Source organism: Gobio gobio (genome assembly GCF_949357685.1).
Source record: "Gobio gobio genome assembly, chromosome: 5".
In the NCBI taxonomy this organism is placed as follows: Eukaryota; Metazoa; Chordata; class Actinopteri; order Cypriniformes; family Gobionidae; genus Gobio; species Gobio gobio.
Genome location: NC_137101.1, coordinates 21418799 through 21445640, shown reverse-complemented (window position 1 = coordinate 21445640; position 26842 = coordinate 21418799). Strand labels below are relative to the sequence as shown.

General features: G+C 38.8%; 1 pseudogene across 1 annotated transcript; it reads left to right on the top strand.

The window, feature by feature from the left end:
• Nucleotides 1–14304: 14304 nt before the first annotated feature.
• LOC307126115 (fish-egg lectin-like) lies at nt 14305–15428 on the top strand (annotated as a pseudogene). Its single transcript has 5 exons — nt 14305–14362; nt 14459–14685; nt 14789–14982; nt 15066–15141; nt 15322–15428. The product of its transcript is annotated as a fish-egg lectin-like (transcript).
• Nucleotides 15429–26842: the final 11414 nt, after the last annotated feature.

The following is a 26842-nucleotide window of genomic DNA, read 5'->3' as shown; positions in this document are numbered from 1 at the left end:
TGCTTTGGGCGGTGGACAGGGGCACCCTGACTGGTCAGCGGCTGTGCTGCCCCATACACGACAAACTGCGATGCACTGTGTATTCTGACACCTTTCTATCAGAACCAGCATTAACTTTGAGCAGTTTGAGCTCCAGTAGCTCGTCTGTTTGGTCGGACCACACGGGCCAGCCTTCGCTCCCCACGTGCATCAATGAGCCTCGGCCGCCCATGACTCTGTCGCCGGTTCACCACTGACCCAGTTATAGAATAAAATAAAATAACATAAAAACAACAGCAATACCCATTTGGAATGAGCTTCTCAGTTTATTTCTTAAGGATTTTGGCAACAATCCGTGGAACAAGAACATAATGTTCTCAAGTGTTAGGCATCTGTACTGTGCATAATCTTGCTAATAATTGAGCAAAGGATCCATGTTGAATTTCCATGGTAAATCATCCTAAAAAGTGTCCTAAGTGTCTTTTTTTTATAGCAATATAGCCCAATTAAGCCTCTTGTAATCCACTTTTCAGTCTTCCCTTCATGTCCCTGAAATTTGGCATATTTACTCAATGTTACTGTAACACATCACTAAATATTTGCAACGATAATATTTTGGTGCATTATTGTCCCAAATGCCATTAATCTGATTAAAAAAACAATAGTCTCAATAAGAGTCATGGTAAGGAATTATATGTAGTTTTTTTATTTAATCAATTATAAAAAAAGAGCTCAATCAATCAATCAATCCACATTTATTTATATAGCACATTTAAAAACATGTGTCGGCCAAAGTGCTTTACATACATACCAAGACACATTTAAACAATCTAGGAATATAAAACCATGTATAAAAAGTTGCACAAAATTAAGCCAATATGCATGTGAGAAAAGAGTCTTTTAACAGTTTATTGTTCCAAGACACACTGGCATCAAGCAGTTACAGAATAGTTGACTCAATGAACACCAACAGACAACAAACAAGCCTTCTGATCTTATTGCTCTACGTGACAAAAGTCTGTATCACATTTCCATTCATGTGGAATTATATTTGTGTTTTGCGTTTACAGAATTGTGTAATTTATTCTAAAGCCGGGTACACACTGTATGATTTGTAATAGTCCTTTATGATTGTTGCTTGTCAGAGTTAAAGCCATGTCACACTGTAGGATCTCAGTTGTCATTAATGTCAGACAAACTAAAGCCGTGTACACACTGTGCGATTTTGGCCACGATTTGGCCGTCTGAGACAAATTTTGCAAATCCTAAAAGATTCCTCTGATCCCAGGCTAAAATCTGAAGTCTTTGATCGTTAGTTTGACATGTTCACCGGCAGCCGATTAATGACCGCTGTGATCAAATTTTACCTGAGACGAAATTCTGGCAGCGTCAGAAGATTTGGGGCACAGTCCTGCAGTGTGACTTCTCTTACGACGGCCGTCAAATTATCTTCGTTTTTCAAGACAAACCATGACCAAAATGAGCGCTAGAGATTTCTTTGTAGCCACCATTTAAATCCTGCAAGTAATGCAGCTCACTGTCACCGAACACGTCATTGATGATATAAAACTCTGGAAAATGTTCTTGCGTACGTCCGCTTTAGTGCGCCTCAATCATCGTACAGTCTGACATTTAGATCTTACAGTGTGACATGGCTTACATCGGGGATCATGTTCGTACAGTCTGACAAACAACATTCGCAAAGGATTTAGAAAAATCGCACAGTGTGCAGGACCCTTAAGAAGAACTAAGACAATTAGATGGTCGTCATCGGTCGTAGGAGAAGTCACACTGCAGGACTGTGAGTCAAACCTTCTGACACTATCAGAATTTCTTTGGAGGTAAAATCTGATTGCAACTGTCATTAATCAACTGTCAGTAAACATGTCAAACTAATGTTTAAAGATTTCAGATTTTAGCCTAGGATCAGAGGAATCTTTTAGGATTTTGTCTCACAGAAAAATTGTGGCCAAAATCATACAGTGTGTACCCGGCTTAAATGTGCCTTAAGGAAAATCGTTGTCATCATCATCTGAGCTGTTGTCGCTTTCTGAGAGCCCTTCCTCTTGCACATCGTCTTCCTGTTCAAGCTTCTCTTCTTCAGACATCAAATCTTGGTGGCTGAAAATTTTCACATAGCCTGCCTTTACTAACTGCATTAAATGCTTAAGTTCATAATGTTTCTTTCGAACAATGCAGAGGAGACCTTGGCATGCATTGTCAGACAATGTTGGAAAAAGAGCTGAAAAACAAAAGGATACATTAAGAAAAAATTAAATGCGCAAATAAATTAATGTTTAAAGACTCTTACATTTTGAACTTATCTCATTCATCAGGGCTTCGAATTTGGACATCTTGTTTGTCAGAACTGTCCAGTGCTGTTTCATCTCCTTACAAATAAGACATCTCTCTTCCTGAAGGCGTCTCACTGCCATCACCTTGTCGAACACCTTCCTCTTGGTGAGAAATGGAGCAGATTCTGAAATAAGGTTAACAAAAGATTATATTAAATTATATACAGTGTCTACTCTAAAAAAAACAGTGACACAGACTTAGTCTTACGGCCATTTCACACCGCAAGCGTAAGCGGCGTGTGAGCAGTGCATATTTTTTCGCCCATGTTAATCAATGAGTGCATTCACACCGGCAGCAGGAGCAGCGCGTGAGCGTCAAGCAGGAGCGTCGCGTGAGCTGCAGTGATGTGGGGGTTTCGGCGCTGAGCCTATTTTTGCTGCTCTGCTGACGCTCAATTAAAGTGATAGCACACTTTTGATGGACAAAATAAATATGATTTCACACAAAAAGTGTAAAGTGTGCTCAAAATACACACAAGAAATGACATTTTGTTAAATGAGGTTTGGGAGGATCACTTTCAGATAATTGACACAGGTGGGGAGCACTCAGCTAATCAACAAGAGCTGTATATATATATATATATATATATATATATATATATATATATATATATATACATACACACGCAGCAGTCTTACCTCTCGTTTATTGACAGTTTACCAGCATCCCTCCACCACCCCCTTCACATTTTGCTCTTTTTAGTTGTAACCACTTGCATACACGGGGGGGGGGACTTTGGGTTTGGGGCCAGGTCCGAGCTCGAAGCCCTCCCCCAGGACAGCACGCATTAATGCATTAAATATATGCATAAATATTTCCAAATATGCATTCAATTTACTCTCTATAAATGATATGTAAGTGTATTAATTATAAATTATATGTAAGCAGCCGCAGCCACAGTGTAGTTACGCTGATGTGAAGCTCACACACTGCTCACGCTTGCAGTGGGAAACGGCCGTTAGTCTATAGTCTTATAGAATAGACTATATATTACATATTTTTCCTGGTCAAGGTCTTCAGGATTGCTCGCTATTACAGGTAGATGTGTTTAATTAGGGTTGGAACTGAACTCTGCTGATTGTGGCCCTCAGTGAACATAATTAAATTGTTCTGTTATGTAGAACATACCAGTATTGCTAGGGATTTGCCAAGGCCAAGCAATAGTCTCAGCTGTAAAGATGTTTTCAACTGAGCCAAGCTGCTGGGATGGATCTGCAATGCTGTTGTATTGTTCCACTGCAGCAGCTAGCTTCTTCTTCTCCTCACTCCTTCTGAGACGCAAAGAATGGCGTCGCTTGTTGCTATCTGAATGAAATATATATATATATAAAAAAATAATAATAATAAATAAAAAAAAATATATATATATATATTACATTAAAGCACTTTTTTAGCAACAAAAAATAAATGCATATACAATGTGACATCTAAATAATGACTTAATAGTTCAAATAACATGTTTAACCTGTTTGACTGTACAGACGCTGTGTACGCCTTTTGATGCTGACTGTTAGTCCCTCTATTTCTTCTTGTAACCTTCTCATTTCACCACTCCCATGTAGGTCACTTTCTACGGAAGAAAATGCAACTTTAAATATTACCTGCCAATAATAAGAATAATAACAAAGCAAATCAAAACATTACCTTCTGCCCATTGCTGTACATCTGACACCCATTGACAAACACTATCATCATGAAGTGATAGCTCTGTCTTCAGTGCCTCCAAGATGTGTTGCTGCTCTTGAAGAGCCTTCTGAGTCTACAAAATACAAAAGTCTTGCATTTAAAGGTGCAGTAAGCGATTTCTGAGAAACACTGAATATTTAAAATCCAACCTAAACAAACACACCCATCACACCCAAACACACCCGTCCCGTTTCACACCAGTGATATTCACTTTTTTTTAATGTCTCCCTCCCTCTTCTCCCCTGTCATGAGTGGACACACCCCCTACTGCTGACTGACTGAAAGAGGGTTGTGGTGCTTGGTCCAATCCACTTTAATCAGTTTTTTTTTCTTCAGAAATTGCTTACTACACCTTTAATTTAGATAGGAATCAATTAGTAAAACTAATTTTTACTAAACAAATTAGTGCAAATCTCAACTGCAATATGTAACTGAGAAGAAAGTTATACCTTTGTATATCTGTTTACTAGAGCTTGTCCCAAATTGAGAACCTTCCGCTTATTCCAGGACATGGCTTGCATTGTAATCATGTCTGCTCGGCCTATAACATAAATAAGAAAATTTTATGAGACATGTATATAACAAAAGTCATTCTGTATTAATCATACCTACTTCAACAAACCTGATTTTGACATGTATTTGCTTGTAACAGCAATTCTAGATAGGAAGCTGTTAACCTGCTCCACTTCCTCACCAATAGTTGACCCAGCTCCCTCCTGGTAGGCCCCACTATACTTGACCTAACAAGTTTTCAAATCCGACAACATCAATGCACTCAAAATGTATGCGTTTCTTCTTATTATTACTTAAAACACGTGATAATGTACCTCACATTTCCAAGAATGTGCTTTGGCATGCATCACAGACAGAAAAGGACGCATTTCCAGTAAAGACTGCAGCTCTGGGAATTGCTTAGACACACGTTGGAGATATGGGAAATATTTACAGGCTACATCCGAACAGAAGAATTTGATGCTCCCTTGTGACATGTCTGCAAGTTTTTTCTGAAGAAAAAGGGGGTAAGCAAAAATTTCCCCTCTAAACATATTTAAGGCCATAAGGAGAACACCATGGCGACAGACAGCAATCTCTAATCCCTCCTCATCCAGTTTGCTGCTTGATTTCTTGGCCAATTCTTTTGCTGCGGTCCAGTGTGATGCACCACACAATCCTCTTCCCGACACCTGGATATAAATTATACACATTTAAAAAAAAGCTTAAAAGTGATGGTCACTGCTAAATAGACCACTCTAAAAGTGACAGAACGTTACAGCTGATCAACAAAAAAGATTAAATATTTAAAAAACATTCACGTTAGTTTTTGTAAAATGAGTTTAATTTCTCAAAAAATAATTCTCAAAAATTATTAATGTGTCAAACAAACAAATCCCTCCCACCATGTATTGTACAAATCAAACCAAAAAACTGTGATACACAATCCACGGTTCGAACTGCAATCCTCTCATGTTGAACAGAACGTGCCCCACCCCCTGCTGCCCCAGCCCAGCTCTCACTTCACCTTGTGCCACAAATGTTTTTTTCTTCCTTGACATTAGATTAAATAGTAATTAGTACACTTTTAACAACTAAAACGAGCTGTATTTTTATTAAATATTATACTAATATTATTAACTAAATATACAATAACTTTAGTCTTCCAAGTGCATGTCACATGACTTGGGCAATCGCTCAAGTTGCACGGAGGAAAGACAAATAGAGCCAGTTTCCCCAAAATGCTACCTTGGTGTCCCAGCAACATCGTCATTTTCGTAGCTTGTTATGATATAAAAATCTCTCTCACCTCAGAAAACCGTTTTCCTGTCCTGTTAGCTGTTCTACTGTGCCGCACACTCTTTAGTTATATCCCTCTGTATATAAAGCGCAAGCGAAACTACGAACATGCAGCGTTACAATGTCAATTTGTAAGGTGTTCATTCGGTTCATCAGGAGTAGTTTTCATGTTTCATTAACAGCTCATGAAGTATTGTGTATTTGCCATGGTAACATGAAGCCAATGTATAAAGTTAATAAGTTAAATTATTGTTGTTGTTGTTATTATATTAAGTTAAAGTTAATCTAGTGTTATTATTGCTGGTGCCCTGCCATGAACCCTGCCTCCACAGCAAACAGAATTGAACCAGACGTGGCTCCAAAACCGTGATATAAACTGAACCGTGGCATAGTTTTATCCTAACACCCCTATTTATTATTATATTATGTTCTTAAAAAACTACACAATCTCCAACTGCTTCAATTCAAGCTAATTTAAAAACAATGAACACAAATATCTTAAGTAGTATGCACATAGCATGTTGTCAGAGAGTATCATATTTTATCTTTTGGATCTGTTGATCTGGAAAATTGTTTGAGAAAAGCTGTAAATCAAATTATCCAGTAGTATCTGCCAACATAAATCATAATACTTACGTGATCATTATTTTTGCGGACAAAGTCCACAAAGTCAGACACCTCCACATCACTCTGTATAAAAAGTTGGTCAAGTAATCCCCTTTTCTCTGTGCTACTGAGAAACACATTAAGAAAGCAGATTAACACATCATTCAAAATTAAGAAAATCACTTTATATTAAAAAAAAGAAAAGCACCTTGCCGTGTTTTTAAAACGATAGTGTTTGCGATTCCCATCAACACATACAGCTAGCATGTCTGGAGTGCATGCTGGACATGTGAAAAACTCCTCCTGGCACATATGTTCCACTGCATATCTAGCTGCAACCCATTCATTGAAACTGCAGCTGAAGACATTGGCTGATATTTTTCCACTCTGCAAAATGAAGCACATGTAATACTGCTGTTTTACTGGGTAGAACTAGTTTTATATTAGATTATAAGTAGTATTGAAAGTACTATTATTCTTTTAAACAAATCTCCAAAAAGTTAAAAGAATAGTCATAAAGGATAGTCTGTTTAACATAGTTTAAAGACCATTGCCATATAACGTCAACATAGTCTACAAAGAAGCAATCATTTTCATATAGAGAAAGAAACAATTTTCTTGGTTATATAGCTGAATTAAGAATCATACTGTATAAAATGTTCAGTGTATTAAATATCTTAGTTATCTTAGTATATCATAGTTAAATCTATCTAAATCAAAGAAAATAGTAATTTTACTTGGCGGTGGTTTACAAATTTATTTTTTTTTTAACAAATTTAAAAAACAAATAAAATACTTACTCTACCAAAGAGAATTGTTTTCTCATCAAGCATTTTAACAAATGCATGAAAAGCCATCCCTGGTGATGCCATTTTCATCTCTTGAAATGAGATAAGCACATCTGTTGAGAACAGGATACTTGTAGGAATGTTGCCAGGCCAGTAACCACTCCTCTGAAGTTCAGGCAAAGATGTCTCTCGTGAATGTCCACATGAAGCACAGGAAAAGTGAGGCATGCTAAGGTTGTAACGGCCTAAAGAAGTAAAACCAGCTACATAAAATTATAAGATAACAAGGAAATGGTAATAAATATTAGAAACAATATGATGCAAAAGTCTTCCTTTCCATTCATAGTGATGAGGGTCATGGGCCTGCCTGAAGAAACAAGGACTGTCCCATTACTACAATCACATATATGGGCTGGAACTTCTACAGGCAGCAGTCGAACTGTGCAACAAAGAAGTTATATTTAAAAACATGATATATTGAGAGGAGAATGAAACAACAATAATACAACTAAGTAAAACATTATCTTACCAAGATGTTTAACAGAAATGTGACCAGCTGCCTGGCTGAATCCTGTGGTTGGAGGTAAAGGTTGTACAAAACCTGAGACGAGGGACTCCCTATTATGAAGAACAAAGAAGCTACCATGCCTTTTCTCATCACAGCCTGCACAGAGGAAAGGGTAAGGGAGGCAATCCCTACAGCGCACAATGGCTGCATTTGATCTGCACTGTTGGCAGGATGAGGATCTTGCATCCTCTCCTTTCAAAATGTTCTCCACAAGTGAAGATCTAGCTTCTTTCCACCTCTCCTCCCTCATTTCACTTCTAATGGCCCAGTCATTGGATGCAGACCGAGGTTGATGATCTTGAATTGGCATAAAATCCCCTTCATCCCCTTCCTGTGTGTCCAAAAGCCTCTTTAGCTCTTCAAGAATGGTATCTAAGTCAAATTAATGAACATGAACATATATAGAAATCATTCACATTTATATAAAAACACAATTTAAATATCAACCACAAAGCAATATTTTGTTTCAGTGTTTACCAGCTGCCTCAGAGGCATTTGCAGGGCCACCATTTAAGTCATCTTCCATGACTAGTACACCTGCTAAAAATTGTGAGAAAGAAATAAACACTTAAAGAGATACTCATACACACAACATAATTTTGATATAGCTAAATATTACCAGAAATGTTGTTATCGTCTCTTCTTAGTCCTATTTACAAAACAGAAGCACAATTTTACAAATAACATATAAATATATATAGTATAAGTACGGATTCTGTACTCAAATTTTGGGCTGCCACATATGGAGCATTATACATTTCTTTCATTTAATTAGCATATACAGTGAGTACCTTATACTTACGTTCTACAGTTGCCCTTCTGGCTCTTGGGTATTTGTAAAGTATTTCCCCTTGGCTGTCTCTTTTTCTCCAATGGACAGTTGGGGGTGAGGGTAGAGGCTGCACATTGCTTTCCTAAGAGCATAACAAATGACTAGCCAACAATTCAAGAAATATCACTTAATGTCTTGTTAGGGTTAATAACTGCATACTGCATTGCACCGCATGCATTGATGAATAAAGTAACAGTCATGGTGAAATTAATATTGATTGTGACTTATAAAACCAACAGGATTTTTTTTATTTTTTATATATATATATATATACTGAACTCAATGATTGTAAGATAACTTTATTTTACCTCTCGAGCTTGCAAGATTTCAAGGAGCTCATCTGTATTTCTCAGCTCCTCTTCTAATTCCAAATCCATCATGTGAATGTATACAGACACTCAACAGATAGAAAAATAATGCTGCAAAGAGAGAGAGAGAGAGAGAGAGAGAGAGAGAGAGAGAGAGAGAGAGAGAGAGAGAGAGAGAGAGAGAGAGATAGATAGATAGATAGATAGATAGATAGATAGATAGATAGATAGATAGATAGATAGATAGATAGATAGATAGATAGATAAGCTCTTAAAAGAGCTGTTGGGTTCGTTATATAGCCTATGGGAAAACAAAGAAAACATTATTTAATGTTCACATATACCATAGATTGTAATAGTACTGATACATTAGGTTATCTAATTGAATAAAATATTTGAAATAAAAAAATGTTTAACCCTGATCTTATATTCAGTTTAGGCAAAGTTATTTATATGGGTGAATGTTTATAACATTCTTATTCAGATTAATACATTTGTCTATTATGGCAGTTTGACACAAATAACAGGTCATAAAGTGTCTGATAAACTCTAAATTATAAAGGATTAGCTATCATGCTAACACTTGACCTTGACGTATTGGTACCATTATTAGCAACATATAACGTTATAGCACGCATCACGTGTCAGGTATCATTAGCACCAGTCAGTTTTTGGGTATGGCTATATTTGTTTATATATAATATATATTGCAACCCAGATAAACTTGGACATGATCCACAAAAATGTACAGTGATTCCAGTGTAGAATCACTGTGTTGAAATTATTTAATTTCTGTAGCAGAACCTACCGTGCAAAGACGAGATATAGCAGTGTAGTGATGGGGGTAGAGCAGTGTGTAGTGACTCAAAAGAATCGATTCCTTGACTCTGAATAGCCTCAGAGTTGGGGTCGACTCCAGCACAGGAATCGACACGCGGTGTCGACTCTGGAAAGCGAGACGTGATTTACCGCGAAAAAAGGAGTTTTTTTTAATTTTTTTATTTTTACACACTATTTTAAATTTCTTAATTATAAACAAACATTTATAATTTTACTTCGTAAAAATATCCTATATATTTTTTTGTAAGTGTATGCTATGTTGTGTTTTGACTGACCAACATAACCACAGCAGTTAATATTGATAAAACACGTGACAATATTCTACAGATAACATTAATAGCGAGCTGATAATTAATTTATTAATGATCCTGGCATCTAATGCAAAAATAGCCAAAGGCGCAAATAGAAGTAAAAAAATTTAATAAATAAAATAAAATACATCAAGCATATAAAATAATAGACATGCGTGTATCATTGGGCATCTCCAATCTACAAATATAATTTATAACAGTTTTTCAATAAGGAACAGGCCATGACCATTTAATTATGCATTATAAAAACACAAAGATATAACACGTGTTATGGATTTAAAAGCTTTAGAGTTGCTGAAGGTAGCCTACATATCCAGATAAAAGTCTTTACAGAAAATATTAAATTGGGGATTTATAGACAAAAAAAATTATGTCTAGAAATTTAACTATAAAAAATAATACATTTAATATTTATTTCTTATCAGAGCTTTGCAAAATTGCGATGACGTAGGCTATTATACTAGGCTCGTTTGCCTTATGCGTCTTAATCTAACGCCTAGGGGTGGCCGTTGAAACCAATGGAGTTCCCAGTTCGTCAATATAGTGACGCCTAGGGGTGGCCGTTGAAACCAATGGAGTTCCCGGTTCGTCAATATAGTGACGCCTAGGGGTGGCCGTTGAAACCAATGGAGTTCCCAGTTCGTCAATATAGTGACGCCTAGGGGTGGCCGTTGAAACCAATGGAGTTCCCGGTTCGTCAATATAGTGACGCCTAGGGGTGGCCGTTGAAACCAATGGAGTTCCCGGTTCGTCAATATAGTGACGCCTAGGGGTGGCCGTTGAAACCAATGGAGTTCCCAGTTCGTCAATATAGTGACGCCTAGGGGTGGCCGTTGAAACCAATGGAGTTCCCAGTTCGTCAATATAGTGACGCCTAGGGGTGGCCGTTGAAACCAATGGAGTTCCCAGTTCGTCAATATAGTGACGCCTAGGGGTGGCCGTTGAAACCAATGGAGTTCCCGGTTCGTCAATATAGTGACGCCTAGGGGTGGCCGTTGAAACCAATGGAGTTCCCAGTTCGTCAATATAGTGACGCCTAGGGGTGCTTTTGACGTCTTCATTGTGACGCGGAAAGCACTTGACCATGCTTCGGTTTTTGACGCCCTGGGAGTGAGAATGGGTTGGGAATATACGTGGACAAATAATGCACTTACAAGCAAATCAAGAATTGACTTTTGGCTTTTATCTACTAATGCAATTAAATTTGTATTAGATACTTCAAATGATTATTCACCCCTATCAGATCATAGATTTATCTCAATACCTTTAATTGGTAATACAGAGAGCTGTAAAAGAACTTGTGGTTATTGGAAATTTAATAATAAGTTGCTCTCAGATGCAAAATGTATAGCCTCGATGCCAGCCGAACTTAGCCCCGCCCACAACATTTTTACTCGGGCAGTTCGGTCTGGACTTGATCCATAAAGAAGTAATTATGCCCGAACAGAAACTGTTCGGACCAATGAAATTGTCAGGGCGGGCTTTAGACGATGATGGACAGATGATAAACATTAACGTAATCATCCACGTCATCAAAGGCGCTTGGGTTGAGTTTGTTCTAATCGGAGAACTTGTTCGTATATGCATTCACCTTTACTATTTCTCTCAGAAATGATGATCGTGTTGGTAAGTACTCTGTGTATCCTTAAATTCTTTTTTTACAACACCGGCAAAGATCGTTTACATTCATCTTTTTCTTCTAATGTTAGGCTACTTATTCCAGCATGTGTGCATGCAGGTACAGGGTTGCCAAGTTTTTACAACAAAACCCGCCCAATTGCTAACGTTCCTCAAAACTAGCTAAAAACAAGCCCAATAGCTTTCCAGGGGGGGTTCTCCGGGGAAAAAAGGCATTTGGGGGGTAAAATATGTGTTATGTTGGCAGGGCTGGCAGCTAAAAATCACATTCCTGGGTCTGTATATCACATAATTGGGGTTGCTTCAACTCGCGGACATGGCAACAGTTGAGTTCTGTTGACATTTGACAACTAACGTTATGCGTCGCTCCGTTGCTCTGATTGGTTGTAGGTCTATCCAATTGAGGTCTTTCCTGGTTCGGTTGAAACACGCCCCATAATCACAGCCCAACGGAGCAGTATCAGACTCATATTCTGACTAGAATTGAGTATGACGACGTCAGGCTAGCAAATGGGTGCACACGTGAAGACAATAACTTACAAAGTCGTACAAAATTCTGCTCCTCCCAGCAGTAGATCACGATCCACTGCATAATTCTCTACTGCAGGGTTTTCCCTTGCCTGATCAGGAAACAAACTACAACTATAAAAGCAAACCTATAGCAGTCATTCACCAGCATCTCCAAACATTGTGGCTGTGCGAAGAGGACTGCTGAAACCAGCGGACACATCTATCAAGAAAAGGTTTTCATAACAAAATGATTGTGATGGTTTATTTCTTCCTTTATGTTATGTAGAATTTAATAAGACTTTACATCATGTACATTTGATTACTGTTTATGTGTAGGACGAGACAAATACTCTGCAGAATGTTGTGAACTTCTGTTGTTTCTTGAAGTAGAGACCAGGAGAACTTGGATAGGTTTTTCAGCAGGATTCTTTATTGAGAAAAACATGCTGTCTTTCCGCTGAGGTTCCAAGTCTGACTAAAGCCAGTTGAACATTGTATTTTATATACATTTCAAGGGGAGGGATTATACAGAAGGGGAGGAGACACTCTAAGCAATACAATGCTTGATTTAATCAGCATAACAGTGTCAATCAAATGCATAGATGCTAATCCAATCACTCAGCATAACAGTGTCACTCAAATGCATAGATTCAATCAGCCTACCACTCAGGGGCTCCAAAAGTCATTAAAGACAAATAGTGCTCATTTTAGAAACAATGAAGAGAACAGGAACAGGCCTGGAAAATACAGGTTTTGGGAAACCTGCCCAGACAGAGTATCACCAATCCAACCTGATCTCACAGAATTCCGTGAAATGAACACGGGTCCCTTAACTCAAAATCCGTGGCAGTTTCACGGAATCGCCGAAAATTCCGTGATGGGTCCACGGAAGTGATGCCTATATAAGTCAATGACAGTATACAGACGCGTTGGGCATGGTTATCATCATGAAACTATGATTTTTGCCATAATGACATGGAGTGTGATTCTCGATTTAATCAGCCAGCATAATTTTATTTATTTAATATTTTTTTTTTACAGTATTTAGACACGTTTCGAACTCGTAACCCAATCCCTTCCCTAAACCTAACCATATGTGTATTATAAAAAAACAGGATATAACAGGCAGATACGTCTGCAGGCACAATTTATTCCAAAAGTACAAATATTCCAAGTGTTCCGAGGCCAAACGATTAATTTGTGTGAAGAAAATCCCCAAAAGCGATCAGCAGCGTCGAGTCCATCCGCCAAAGATCAAAAATACATTTCAAATTTGCCGCCGGGAGAAACGTTACGTCAGCTTTGACAGCATTGGCTGTCGTATGTCTCGTGACCAATAGCGTCATTACGTTGGCTTCGATTGTAAAATGCCATTGGCTCTCGTGTGTCTCGTGACAGAATGCGTCACGCTGAAGACGCGTGTGTATTATTTGAATCAGATATGAATGAGTGTGTTCACGGAGCGGCGGGATCATCATTTTAGCGATTTAAACATTAAGATCAACTCTGTTCTTTACATGAAGACATCGTGTGACTTCAAAAGACTTGGAATGCAACATGAGTTAATACTTTTATACTGTTTTTGGTCAGTTTTTGCAATAAATACCTGTGACTGTACTTGTATTTGCCTGTTATGTGTTTTTATATTGTTGAGAGTGGGTAGGTTTAGGGTAGGAGTGGAGTTAGTTGCTCCAAAATATGAAAGTAGCCTATAAATATTCATAAAATCATGTCTGCTTTTTACTGTCATTGACTTGCATTGGAATCACTTCCGTGGACCCATCACGGAATTTTCGGCGATTCCGTGAAACTGTCACGGATTTTGAGTTAAGGGACCCGTGTTCATTTCACGGAATTCTGTGAGATCAGGTTGCACCAATCTCTGAGCTTGTTATGTTAAATGGTCAGGAAGTGCATAAAGACAAAATACTTAATGTCTCAAACACTTACACGGTCTTACGTAATCTCCTTAGAATTTCCTCAAGTTTTACTTCAAAATGTAAAACACAAATATAGATAATGTTTTCAGTTATATTCTATTACATTGGAACCTATATATAACAATGTATAAATTTGTAATCCCACAAACACAATGAAAGGTTCTCAGTGCATCCTGCTACTCTTCAGCTGCCAGTTTCTTTATACTCTAGGTAAACTAAATGTGTGCTTGGAGATTCATAATCATATCATGATACTAACATCTGCAGAATAATTCAAATGAACCCAACCCAAATGTTTCCATATAGCTTTAGAGTGTGAAGTGTTTCCTGGTACCCTGAAGCAGATTGACGCTGGATTAGGTTTAGTGGGTGGAGTAAACAATGACAATGAAGTCTTCCTATTTCTGGGAAACAGTTTTACAAGAATAAATGCATCACTGAAGCACTTTACTGTTGGACCTGCTGAGTGTTCGGAGTGAGTCCAGCAAACATTGCCTTCAAGTTTCAGAGTGGAAGCTTCAGGCAGATTCAAGGTAAAAAAAAAAAAACGACAAAAAAAACGATAATTAAACTCAAGATGCTGAATTTCTGTTCATATTTTGTTTAACTTTTCCCTTCAATTTCTTTACTTTACAGGCGGTTTAAAGCAGATGGATGCTGGAAGTGAGATTGTTGCAGGTGTTACTCCAATAGACGACATCTTCTGCATTAATAGGGATGCTAACAGCAATGGACAATCTGGAATCATTCCTTGGACACAACTCACAGGAAGGCTGAAGTACTACAGCTGTTGGGGAGTGAACTCTCAAGAGAATGTCCTCCTCAAAAAGGTAAGATTGGAAGAGTTTGAACAGAAAGGAAAAAGATTAATCAGTTTTAGTCAACTGAGTTGTTTGTATCTTGTGTCTCTGAGAATGTGACGAGTTCTTCCTGTGGAGGGTCAACTTTTTGGGACATTGTTGAAGTAGCAACTGATGGCAGCGTATATGGTGTTGACTATCAGGGGTCTTTGTTGCAAAGGTGAGCAAATTGCACTGAAAGCTTGTTTTATGGAATAAAACTTAAATAAAAAGTAAAATACAATAATTATTCTCATTTATTAGAAGCCATCATTTTATCACTTAATTGTTCTAGACTCTGAGTTTCTCCTTCAAATCCCACTGGCACAGGATGGCAAGTGATTGTCATTTGTCCCTTTGGCCACAAACATGTGACTTTCGATTTGGGGAGGCTGTGGGTCATCTGTAGTGATGGATCCATCAGAAAATGTACTTGAATGTCCATCAGAGGACCCCAATGATCATTAAACAGATTTTCTTTCTGCTTCTTTTCTTTGCTGTTTAGCCAAAGAAAGTTTAGTTTTGTTTTTATTAAAGTATGACATATAAAGTTTTGCATTGTCATTTTGTGTCAATAAAGGTTAAATAAAATTGCACAAATGAGTTGGACTGTTTCATAATCAGTATCAGAGAAAAATCACAGAGAAAAATATTTTACGAGTTATAAACTTTAGATTTTGTAGATTTTTCTTTCTCACCTACAAACACAACACAACAGTTACACCTTCACACATTCTTCACTGCAGGTGCACAAATCCTATTCTACGAATCACACATCAAGAAACTCATACGCTCACATTTTTGCTACAGTTGCTGCCCATACGGAAATGTATATGTATTTGTACCTATATCCGAGTAGTGATGTCATATATGTTTCATATAAGGCAATACATTATTAGCACATATATTCATCCTCACGATATATGAAGATATAGGTTTATACCATGTATGAAATACCCATAGAATAATTATAATTTATACATATATTAAAATGATTTATATGACATGGTACTGTATGTTAATGCCATATGTAAAAAATCTGTATGCTTGTATAGGATTTAAAATGGATTTATATACTGGTGTTTGAATCCTGGCATTTCATTCTAGTTTGGTTTTGTTTTGATTCAGGCTTCAGACATTAATGCTCCATGTGTTTTTTCCCCCCGTTGTGAGCGTACAGTATGAGCATTCGCTTGGTCTCCTGTGAGCAAGTAGTTTTGCTTGGGCAGTTTACACTCTTTTGTCCATGTGTTGTGTGTTTGTTTTGCGCGGCTAGTGCTCTTCATCAGCTGTGTACTTTCATGTTTTGTTCTGTGTAGCATGTACCGGTTACCCTGGTACAGGGATGACATTTTTCATCCTGTCTGTAGGGAAGTATAATGTTATTTGGGGTTGTGACCACTAGAGTGCACGCTGGTACAACAGGTGGATATATACCACAGAATAAGCCTGTGCTTTGGCAGATCCAGCTTGTGTGTTCACGTGTAAACAACTGTTAATAAAGACACGTCAATTGTACAGTATCTCTCCGGCTCCCTATTCTGCTGCACCACAGAATATCACATAATTGGTGACGAGGATTTATGGAGTTTGCGAGCCGTAGGAAATGCTGCTGTGAGTGTTTAATGGCTGTATGAAAATTTTCACTGCAGTGAAACAGACAGCTGAGATAAAGGCAAGGGCTAAAGAGTCAAGATGGCGACACTGGTGGGAAAGGTGAGCCCATTTGACAGTGAGTCACAGCTGTGGGAGGAATACATAGATTTCTTTCAAGCGAATGACATTGAGGGCGCTGAGAAAAACAAAGCTGTGCTGTTAAGTGGAGTTGGGGCTAACACGTATAGCTTGTTGAGAAGTTTACTGTGTCCCTCAAAGCCAGCAGATAAAACTTATGAAGAGTTGGTAAATGTCCTCAAAAGTCATTTAAATCCTAAACTAAGTGAAATCGTGCAAATATATAAGTTTAACTCACGTATACGGAAAGAGGGAGAAATTGTGGCTTATTATGTTGCGGATTTGAAGAAGTTAGCACAACACTGTGAGCAGGGACGTCGTTAGGCCTATTTTAGGGGGGCTGAAGCTACCCCAAAATGTTCCTAAGCCCCCCTAAATGATAATGAGAACAACAATAACAATTTGATTTATCAATAACCGTATCCTCCTCATTCATATTTAGATGCAACAAATTATATATATCCAGCTACAAAAAAATAGCCGAAAAGTCGGTATTTGGACAGAAGTACAAAGAGTCCTTGTGCTAAGATGATCGTGTCTCGTTGGTGAACTGTGGCAGCTTTCAGAGCGTTGCAGACCGGAGCGCTCCTGCAAGAAACTGCCTGGAGGATTCATCTCCGTTACCAAGGTTATAATCGTTAACGAAAATGAACGAAAAAACGAAAACTAGGTGGGTTGTCGTTAACTGAAATAAAAATAAAAACGAGGCATTACAAAAAAACGATAACTAACCAAATCTATAATGTGTTTGGCAAAACTAGGTAAAATAAAATGATGGATTAAATGTCCTAAGTTTTTGTCTTTATCAATGTCTTTCATAGAGCAAATAACGTTCCGCTGCATCTCCTTTCCCTGCGTCTCTCATTCACGCGTGCCCCCCCCCCCCCCCCACACACACACACACACACACACACACACACACGCACGCACACACACACACACACACACACACACACACAGCCCGTGCTCACCGCCGTCTTCTTGAGAACGAGTGTTCGACGTTGAAAGCAAGTTCGCGAAAGGTTGGTATCTCGTGAACACCTTTACACAATCACATATTAAAAAGTGGTATAAAATATTTTTAATTCAGAATATAATTTTGTCAGTGAGTTAATGTCGACCCGAGAAGCGATTGCTATTTTAGAAAGTTAACTAGTCGCAAGTTTGAGGTAAAATGCACTTGGGTTGTCGATGTCAAAACACTATATAAGCTATGATTCAAATATTAAACAATGTTATCTCATTAGGCTATTGTAAAGGGTAAATTTAGTATAGGGTGTGAAAACTGCACAGCTGTGTTATTTGTATAGATTTAGCTCAATTTTAGGTTTAGCGGTATATTTGTATTTTAGGGTTGAAAAAAATGGGTTGAATACATGCGGTTCTGTGTAATTAAATAGCATTCTGTGGACAACTTATCTTATATAGAGAGGAATTAGATTTAGTATGCTATTACCTTTTCATACATTTACATGAGCAGACAGACAATATAAGTCATTGCTTATAACTCATCAGGAGCAAAATCTGACCTAAGTAAATTCCCCAATCAGCTTTGATGTGTCTAAAAGCTAACATTACAGTAACTTTTCTTTAACAGAGTAGAAATGGAAGAAGAGGATATGTCTGTCACGTTTTACTTCTTAAAATCGTGGTTTCTTGACTGGTTGTTGACGTCAGTGTAGCTCTAGATGTGAGTGCAAAGATTTTGCAAAGGCAAGTTACAAATACCCTGGGGGCTAAGCCCCCCCTGTATTCCAATCCTAGTGACGTCCCTGACTGTGAGTACGGGGGCCACACTTCCACAAATGCTGCGGGATAGACTTGTCTGTGGAGTGAATGACGACAGTATGCAGAGAAGATTGCTCGCGGAAGTGGAGTTAACGTTCAAGAAGGCACTGAACATTTGCCAGGCAATGGAGTCTGCAAACAAAAAAGTGAAAGATATACAAGGATTGTTAACCAAGGAGGCAGGACAAAACTCAAAAACACTTAGAGGACAGGCAGCAGTGCATAGAGATGTTGTGTGTTACAGGTGTAAAGATCAACATTCACCAGAGGAATGTAAGTTTCTGAATGAACTCTACCATAAATGTGGAAAGCGTGGACACATAAAACGAGCATGCAGGGCCAAGCATGCTGCCGTGGGGTGCCAAAAAAGTGCATTCAAAGGACAAAAAGGAGAGAAAAAAGAGAAAGGGAGAATGACTCATCTCGTTAGAGAGGTGGAAAGTGACGAGAGGGAGGACAGCAGTGATATTAACACAATATAAAGTGTCAAGTCCAACCCAAAGTGGCTCCTATCACACAGAAGGTGAATGTGAATGGCATGGAAGTGGAGTTTGAAGTTGACACCAGTTGTGGAGTGACAATCATCAGCAAAGAGCAATATTCTAAGCTGTGGAAACAAACAGACATGCCAGAATTGAATAATTGTATAAACACATATACAGGTGGAAAGATGGAGGTGCTGGGCCAGACTACAGGAACTGTGGAAATCAAAAATGTAAGAAAAAAAAAAGTACAATGGTTGTGGTAGAAGGAAACATATGGAGTCAGAATAGACTCATTAATAATTCACGCAAAAAACAAGATGCACACATGTGTAACCAATTTCACATGCATGAAACCAAATTCACGTGCACAAAAAACAATTCACGTGCGCAAAATAAAATTATATATTCATAAAATACATTTCACAAATGCAAAACACAATTCGTAGATTTACAACTGTGCACAAAAACTTTTGAATGTTTAAAATGTACACATTCATCCTGTAATGCGAATGTGCAAATCGTCATTCACGTGTGTGAATTGCCTTGGATGTGTGTGTGTGTTTTTGAGACTTTCCTGGCAGCGCAATCCTCCCTACACAGAGGAGTCGTACTCTTTAGCCAATCAGATTTAAGCTCATCAATCGGCCAATCATAACCGCGTGAGGGCGGGCCCACCTGAATGTTACGTCATCAGCGTTCGACCGCAGTTAGAGATCATGGCTAAGCAGCAGAGGTATGTATGTGAAGTTTGATCGGTTCATTTCTGTGTTTAATGAAACTAAGAACTTAGAGATCAGTTTAAGTGAGTTTATTCAATATTAACAGATGTAAGCAACTGCTGTGGTAATCAGATGTCCCATATGAAGAGGAAATGATGCTTGTTTTGTATTTTAGCTGCAGGTACAGAGACAGACATCTCTCTCAGTTACAATCACACAAATGATTGTAAAACAATAATCTGGGTGGACAATAGCTCCCATTTAGCACTGGCCTCATCAAGATATTTTTTCACTATGTACAATTTTTTTATGAGCACTCATTGTTTAGTGATGAAGATATTTTGCCATTTGTGCAACAGTATACAGTGTTAAATTGTTATTACACGTATTGTTCCTGTACACCTTTGGCGTGACATCTGGATAGCAGTCACAAACATCTAAATTCATGTTTCCTTATTCTCTTTTATAATTTGTTTATAATTTGTATTAATGTCTTAATCTATTCAGTACACATGTACTTACATGTTCTGTGCTGTATTGTCATCTCAAGATTTTTTATGTCACAGGACAATGTTGTGAAGCATTCATTTTACTTTGCCTGGCAAAAAAGCGTTTTTATGCTGATCAGACAAAGATGCAATTAACATCATACTACTAAGATTACTCCGTACACTATATTCAATTATATTACCATCACTTCATGTCCTGCTTCCTGCTCTTCCTCTGTCTGCAGCTCTTGTACTGCGTGCTGACTGCTTTAAATATCAAACCAAAATCTGATGTGTTCTGACAGAGAAAGGGCTAGTGGCGGCTAGATTGAACACATTTCATTTGTTAACTTTCACCTGATGTATTGCACTTAAATGTATCATTTGGCGATAAACATTTATCTACTTTAAAAGAAAAGAAGACACTTACTGGAACACTACCAACATCCCTGACCAGCCATGCAATGACATTGTGTTTCCAGTGCCCAGTGACTGAAGAACTAACCCAGCTTCAAACTGTTAATCAGCCAATCTCACAACTACAGAATATATTTATATACAATGTTTTATATATATATATATATATATATATTATATTGCTCTGTACTACATGTTGTGCTTCTTCATCATTTACTCACCCTCAAGTTGTTCCAAACCTGTACTGAGTTTTGTTTGTTCTGCTGAACACAAAGGAAGTTATTTAGAAGAATGTAACAAAGCAAATCTCTGCAGCCATTGACTAACATAGTATTTTTCTCCCTGCTATGTTAGTCAATGGGTGCAGAGATGTGCTTTGTTACAAACATTCTTACAAATATCTTCCTTTGTGTTCAGCAGAACAGAAATTCATATAGGTTTGGAACAACTTGAGGGTGAGTAAATGAATAAAAAAAAATGTTTTGGGTGAACTCTCTTTAATCATGGCCAAGTCATTTCATATAGGTTTTATTCCCAAAGGATTCAGAAACTTTCAAATTAATAAACCGTATACATCAACTGTAGCAAATCTCTTTGAATCTTTTAATTCTGACATAAAACAAGAACATTTAATAATGCATAGCAGGGCTTTATTCCTTGAGTGTGTACATTAATACAGTAACAATGCATGACTTTCAGCCTCTTGTTGAAACAACAGTCAAAATGAAGGGATGCAACATGAGTGTTTTGAAAGAATTACAGTAGGAATGGTAAGTTAACGGTACTGGTCTCTGCAACTTCATACATCATCTGTCTGGGAAATCTGAAACAATAAAACTGCATATATGTGCAGCTTAAAGTTAAAACAAAGCATATATTAAATATAAATGGTCTCCAATGTATGCACTTCATTACATAAATTATTATCAGTTGAATGTGTGGTGGACATGACATGCAGGTACAAACACACTGTTGTGACTGCTCTTTCCTAATTAAATAATAGTTATATAAAAGACCACGTGAAAAATATCTATTTATCTAATTCGTCTATTTATATACACTTTCTCTCATCATTCAAACCATTGTTATGCTTTCTATGGAGTTTATGAATCTAAAATCCTACATTTGTATGGTGTGCATATGCAGAATTCTTAATGAAGTAAACATAAGAATCCATCAATACTACTAAATGTTTATTTTCACACAGAGATCAGTTGAAGTGATAGTTTCTTAACTGCTAAGTTTCATTAAACACAGAAATGAACCGATCAAACTTCACATACATACCTCTGCTGCTTAGCCATGATCTCTAACTGCGGTCGAACGCTGATGACGTAACATTCAGGTGGGCCCGCCCTCACGCGGTTATGATTGGCCGATTGATGAGCTTAAATCTGATTGGCTAAAGAGTACGACTCCTCTGTGTAGGGAGGATTGCGCTGCCAGGAAAGTCTCAAAAACACACACACACATCCAAGGCAATTCACACACGTGAATGACGATTTGCACATTCGCATTACAGGATGAATGTGTACATTTTAAACATTCAAAAGTTTTTGTGCACAGTTGTAAATCTACGAATTGTGTTTTGCATTTGTGAAATGTATTTTATGAATATATAATTTTATTTTGCGCACGTGAATTGTTTTTTGTGCACGTGAATTTGGTTTCATGCATGTGAAATTGGTTACACATGTGTGCATCTTGTTTTTTGCGTGAATTATTAATGAGTCTATTCTGACTCCATAGAAACAGGCCTAATTTGTTGGGGAGAAGCTGGCTAAAAGACTTAGGGTTGCTGCCGGAGCTGGTGAATCAAATAATGGCAGTGCCAGCACTGAAGTTAGCAGACGTGCTAGACAGACACGCAGAGGTGTTTAAAGAAGAGCTGGGGCTGCTTAGAGGTACCACAGTTAAGATTCATGTCAACCCCGAGGCCCAACCACGATTCAATAAGCCCAGACGTATTCCATTTGCTGTTAAGCCTTTGGTGGAGGCTGAGCTCCAGAGACTGGTGGAGGAGAAGATCATTGAACCAGTGCCATTCGCAGAGTGGGCAGCTCCCATAGTGCCTGTGAAGAAACCAGATGGCTCAATCCGAATTTGTGGAGATTACAAACTCACGGTAAACAGAGCATCCAGTGTGGAACAATATCCGATTCCGAAAGTTGAAGATTTGTTCGCTCGGCTAGCTGGAGGCCAACAATTCTCCAAACTGGACATGAGCCATGCGTATCAGCAAATCATGCTGGATGAGAGTGCCAGGAAATATATGACTATTAACACGCATAAGGGACTGTACACTTATTGTAGGCTACTTTATGGAGTGGCGTTGAGTCCAGCCATTTTCCAACGCACCATGGAGGGAATCCTGTAAAACCTGAAACATGTCACAGTTTACCTGGATAACATATTAGTCACAGGGGCCAGTGAAGAGGAACATCTAAGAAATCTGGAGGAGGTTCTGAGCAGACTAAAGAAAAGTGGATTGAGGCTGAAGAGGAGTAAGTGTGAGTTCCTGGGAAAGGAAGTGGTTTTCCTGGGTCACAAAATCAGCGCGGCAGGGGTGCAGCCGGTGGCAGAAAAAGTGCTGGCGATTCAAGAAGCGCCCGCTCCTTAGACAGTGAGTGAACTGAAGGCTTATCTAGGTCTGCTGAATTATTATCACAAGTTCCTGCCCAGCCTGTCCACAGTGTTGGCGCCATTGCACACACTGTTGAGAAAGGAGACAAAATGGATGTGGGGCAGTGAGCAGAAAGAAGCTTTTGCAAAGTCAAAAAAGCTTCTTCAGTCCTCTGCGATATTAGTGCACTATGACTCTACCAAACCACTCATCTTGGCCTGTGATGGGGTGGGGGCCGTACTGTCTCATAAGATGGAAGATGGAACAGACAGGCCAATAGGGTTTGTGTCACGTACTTTAAATGCAGCAGAGAAGAATTACTCTCAACTGGACAAGGAGGGCCTTGCTGTCATTTTCGAGGTATAGAAATTCCACACGTATGTGATTGGCAGACCGTTCACCATTGTGACAGATCACAAGCCTCTGATTTCGCTGTTCAATGAACTCAGAGAGGTGCCACAGATGGCCTCGTCATGTATCCTACAATGGGCAGTAACGTTGTGTGGGTACGACTACACCATTGTGTATCGAGCAGGTCGGGAGCATCAAAACGCTGATGGATTGAGCAGGTTGCCGTTGTCCGAAAAAGGAGTGGAGACTCCTGCCGAGGAAGAGAGAGTACTGATGCTGGATGAAAAGGATGTGTCACTGTTAAAAGCAGAGCAGGTGAGGAAATGGACTGATAAAGATCATGTTTTAGAACGGGTGAGAGAATATGTGCTGAGAGGATGGCCCCAGAGGCTGGAAGATCCAGATTTTGGAACATATCGGAAAAAACAAGATGAACTCAGGGTCCAGGGAGGTTGTGTATTGTGGGGTGTGCGCGTAGTGATTCCTCCTCAGGGCAGCCTTACTCAAACAGTTACACAGTGGCCATCCAGGCATAACCAGAATGAAGGGTTTGGTACAGAGCTACATGTGGTGGCCTCAGATGAATGCTGCTGTGGAAGGACTGGTAAAAGCTTGTGTCAGATGTCAAGAGAACAGGAATACCCCTCCGTGTTCACCTTTACATCCCTGGGAAATCCCAAAGCTACCCTGGAGAAGGATTCATATTGATTATGCAGGTCCATGGCTAGGTAAAATGTTCCTGATCCTGGTGGATGCGTACTCTAAATGAATAGAGGCTTACCCACTGAATAGCTCTACATCAGCGGTTACCATCCAGTGCCTGAGACAAAGCTTCAGCCAGCATGGGTTACTAGAAATAGTGGTGTCAGACAATGGCAGTTGTTTCACAAGTAAGGAGTTTCAAGTATTCATGAACTGTAACGGAATCAAGCACATAACCACGGCACCTTACCATGCAGCTTCTAATGGACTGGCTGAAAGAGCTGTGCGTATGTTCAAAGGTCTGATGAAAAAGAGCACAGGAGACTCCATTGAAGCCAGGCTAGCAAGAGCGTTGTTCAGCTATCGGATTACACAGCAGTCAACTACGGGAAAATCACCCGCAGAGCTGTTATGTGGACGAAAGCTGAGGTCTATCTCATTCACCCAGACTTCAAAAGTCAAGTGGAGGACAAGCAAGTGAAGCAAAAGTGGAGCGTCCAAAAGGACGAGGAGGCTGCCTAGTTATCTGAAGGACTTTGCTTAGAGTAGTGGTGAGTTCCCCAGCCATATAGGGCAAGAATGCATCCTGGAACTCATTGGGATGGAGGCAGTCTACCCGAAGTCCCTAGTTTAAGGTATTTGATAACCTTGTTAAAAAAAATTAAAAATTATATAATGTCATTATACTGCTGTTCATGTATCTGACTAAATTGTTGGAGGACTAGTGTTATCAGGGGGAAGGGGATGTAGTGAAGTATAATGTTATTTGGGGTTGTGACCACTTGAGGGCACGCTGGTACAACAGGTGGATAAATACCACAGAATAAGCCTGTGCTTTGGCAGATCCAGCTTGTGTGTTCATGTGTAAACAACTGTTAATAAAGACACGTCAATTGTACAGTATCTCTCCGGCTCCCTATTCTGCTGCACCACAGAATAACACACTGTCCTCTAGAGGGCAACAAAGGGAGGAAGTGGTTTTAAGGTTGCGATTAGCATAGGAGAGGCATGGCAATGGAGTATGGGTGAAAATGCCTGGAATCACATTGTGTTTGAGGAGTTAAGTGAATTGTACATTCTAATGCTTTACAATCTTATTCAAATGTTTCTTATAAAAATGTTAATTCATAGTGTTTGGAAGTTTGCAGAGAAGCTCACAGAGGACTCTGTTATGGGGCTTGAGTGCGCTGTTACCTACTTCTTACTATTGATATCCGGTTCGCAAACAAATCGTTCTTTTGAACCGGTTCTTTTTAGTGAACCAGTCGAACCAGTTCACCAAATCGGACTGAATCGTTCGAAACAGTTTGCATCTCTAGTAAGCACTAATCCACAAATGTATAAAGTTAATCACTTTTTGACGTGTATGACTGTCCCTCTGACTCAAAATAAACCAACATTCTGGAGTTATTCAGTTACTCCAATAATACACTTAACCTACTGTAAGAGAGAACTGATGATGACGAGCACGTCAGCGAGCAGAAGCTGATGATACTGAGCATGCGTGCAGCGTACACACGAATGTAGCCTACACGGCCTGTCACAGTTCTCGTTCTCGAGTCAAAAATCGGTTGCAACCGGTTGCAGCGGTTTTCGGATCACCAGTACACTGAACCGAGAACGTACGCGGACTGGTCTGTCACAGTTCTCGTTCTCGAGTCAAGAATCGGTTGCAGCGGTTTTCGGATCACCAGTACACCGAACCGATAACTGTTTATTTCGGACATGTCTGATTTGAGAACCGATGAGCTGATACTGACTAAGCATGCGTGTAATTTTTCAAGAGAACGAAAAGCACGTTTTGTTGAACATCGAGACGTATTATAGTATAAAACATAGTGGAAATATGTCTGTCTTATCACTGTATGAGCATGTGATTGACTATTTGTGATTTAAGTATTTATTTATTTAAAAGATTAATGTTTATGTGTAATTATAGTTAATGATGACACATTCACAAATTGGGTTAGTATTAAATAAACAATGTTTTAATAAAAATGTATTAAAGTGTTCAAATAATACACACATTTTAAAAAAGAACAATTGCTGGAAAAAAGTTATTGTGCTTTATCAAAAAAATAATAATAATAATAATAGCAAAAACAAAGTGCAAAGGCAGTTTTAAACAGAGGTTAAGTTACCATATGCAGCTTGACCGTCTGTTATAAGGGTAGGTTTGAATTCAGAAAAACAATCTGCCTAACTTTGTTAAGACTCCATTGTATTTAATTTCTAAACAAGGTGATATAAAGATAAAAATGACATATCCCTAATCAAACTACAGCAAAGGTGAAGCAAGCGACTCCTTTTGAATCGCTCTCGCGGTTCTTGAATCTCAATTTAGTTCTCGTTCTCGAGTCAAGAATTGGTTGCAACCGGTTGCAGCGGTTTTCGGATCACAGTACACTGAACCGAGAACTGTTTATTTCGAACATGTCTGATTGAGAACCGATGAGCTGATGCTGACTGTGCATGCCTCTGAACCGAACGAACCACAGCTGATATGAAAGTCTGTGAAACGACTCCGAGGACATGAATGAGGGG